We start from the raw sequence: 2,883 nt of genomic DNA on the forward strand, positions 1-2,883 counted from the left end.
GGGGGGGGGGGGGTAAGATCTCCCCTTTTTGAGCACATCCAACACTTCATTTCCTGAAATAAAAAAAAAATGAGGCGGGACAGGACGGACGGTCGCACTTTTGATCATTTGTAAATTACACCTATGCATCACGTTGTCAGTAAAAAAGATGATTGACAGCTTCACAGAGACAACTGAACTCATTGTTAAGATTGTATTTACATAGGAAGATGGTCAATCCCTGCACACACACACAGAGCTAGTAAAAGCTGCAACCAAGCGAGAAATAAGAAGCAAATCATAAAGTGTTAAGCTTTCCAGAGCCTTCACACCCGTCTCTGCACTTTGAGCTATTACCCTCGGGGTGGCGCTGTACCAAAATAAAAGCCAACAAAATAGTGTTCCCTTGCCAAATGGAATCACAATGCTGAATGCAAAGCCTTCCATCAAGCTTTTTTTCTTCATTTTACTTAGGAAAAATGTATTTCTATTTTGCCTTTATTCATGCATTTTAAATTGTGTTTGTTACTGTGTCTTTGCTGTTTGTTCTCATCTTTGTCTAACTTAACGTTACAAACTAACTAACTAACTAACTAACTAACTAACTAACTAACTAACTAACTAACTAAAGCCTCTTTCACACATGCACAGGAACCCTGAATTTATCTAGACATTCCCTGGGGATAAAGATGAAGTTGTATGCAAACAAACACATTGAAGTTCCCAGAATAAATTATAATGGACTATGTTGGAAACAGCTTCTTGTATTTGAAACAAAACACTACTATGATTCTTATGTATGTTGTCAGGTCTGGCTTCTTTCAGCTGAGAAGTATATAAGGGAGGGACCACATTACACCTGCGTTGTGCTGCCTCCACTGGCTACCTGCTCGCTGAAAGAACTTACTGTTAACTTTTAAATACATCCAAAGATTGGCGCTGCCTTACCAAACCGAGCTCCTTCTTGCTCATACCTCAGCAAGAGTGTTGGGATTGGCCAATCTGCTCCTCCTGGATGTGCCAATAACCAGGCTCCTAACCAGAGGCGATGGAGCCTTTGCTGTAGCCGCCCCTAACTTGTGGAACAGTTTACATTTTCTTATTAAAAAGGCCCCTAAAAAAGGCCTAACAATTTGAATCACTATTGAAAACACATCTTTTTTCTTTGGCCTTTCCTTTCAGTTAAGGAAAGATGGTTTTACCTTTTATTCATTTATTATTTCCCTTTTTGATGTACTTTGTATTCAGTTGTATTATTATTGTTTTTACCTTGTAAAGCACTTTGGTCAACCCTGTTGTTTTTAAAGGTCCCATGACATGGTGCTCTTTGGATGCTTTTATATACCTTAGTGGTCTCCTAATACCATATCTGAAGTCTCTTTCCCAAAATTCAGCCTTGGGTTAGAATTACAGCCGCTAGAGCCAGTCCCACAATGATATTTCCTCAGTATGTGCCATTTTTGAGGCTGTTGGTTTTGATGAGGAGGGGGGGGGGGGGGGGGGGGGGGCAAGGTGGAGCTGGGGGTGTGGCCTTCACCAATGATGTCTCTCTCTCATGGGTGGGCCAAATTCTCTGGGCGGGCAAAGCAGGGAAAGGGGGATGTTATCTTGCCCCTTATGACCTCATGAGGAGCTTTCATTTTCTCAAAGGCAGAGCAGGAAACCCAGGGCTCAGTTTACACCTATTGCTTTTTATAGCCACTGGGGAACCACATTAATGTTAAAGAAACATCATAAAGTGAAATGTTTGTGCCATGGGACCTTTTAACGTGCTATGTCAATCAGGAGAGACTTTGTTGAAGATGTGCAAAGATTTGTTGTACATATGCATATAATGAAATGTACAGTCTTTGGAGATTAGACTCCCTTGTTATGAAATTGTATTTTTTAAAGGGGTAGAAAGCCAAAAGATAATCCCCGTCTAGACACTGATGGTGGTGTGAGGAGCCTGAAGACCAAACCGTGGAGCCAACGGAGGAGGACCCAGGAGCCGTGCATGATGAAGACCGGAGGAGCTAGGGGAGGAGGAGGGTTGGGCTCTTAGCCTGAAATGACAACTGAGCAGCAGCGAGAGAGAGAGAGTTTTAAAACAGGGATGCCATGCTGTGATTGGCTTGTAAAATTCATGGCCACTTTTGATTGGTTAAAGATAGAAGAAGATAAAAGTGAACGCTTACAACAGCTGTTCAGTTTGGAAGAGAGAGAAAAGTGATCAAGTTTAGAAGTCTTCCAGAAAGAATTTTCGCTGTGCTCCACATAAATAAATTGACCTTGACATTGATATATGAAAAAGCACAAATGGAACATCTTTCTTTTAAAAAGACACTTTTTAAACTGACTTTATCTGCTGAAGTATATTGGTGTCCTGACTATTCTGTCATATGTGGCATTCATTCATTCATTTTATGGTTATTCATCTCTTTTGTCTGGCATGCCACTTAAAGACAAATTTCCGAATTCACACCTATTTCAAACATGAACTTGAATCCTGCTATTGGAAAACCCATAATTGGCAATAAAACGTTAAAATTGACTCATTAACAACTTCAAAGCAGAAGTGTTTTCATGTTCAATCACAAAAAACGAGGTGGTCTTTATAACTCATTTTATAGCCTGATTATGCTTTGCTCCTTCCTGTTATCTTCTTATTACAATAAAGTGATAGCATCTCTGGTTTTTATGGATCACTTTGCTTTCCAGAGCATGAACTGCTGCTTGGATCATTGGGGAGCACCCTAAGGAGAACAGCTTTTTGTCTCATGCAACAAAAGAGTCCTGTATTCTCTGACAGTTTTTGGTGAATTTTTGGTTATATAATAGTTCACACTACAGTATTTGTTCACACTGTTGCATATATAGATAATCTATCTATCTATCTATCTATCTATCTATCTATCTATCTAT

Source organism: Etheostoma spectabile, chromosome 7 (genome assembly GCF_008692095.1).
Source record: "Etheostoma spectabile isolate EspeVRDwgs_2016 chromosome 7, UIUC_Espe_1.0, whole genome shotgun sequence".
NCBI classification, from domain to species: domain Eukaryota; kingdom Metazoa; phylum Chordata; class Actinopteri; order Perciformes; family Percidae; genus Etheostoma; species Etheostoma spectabile.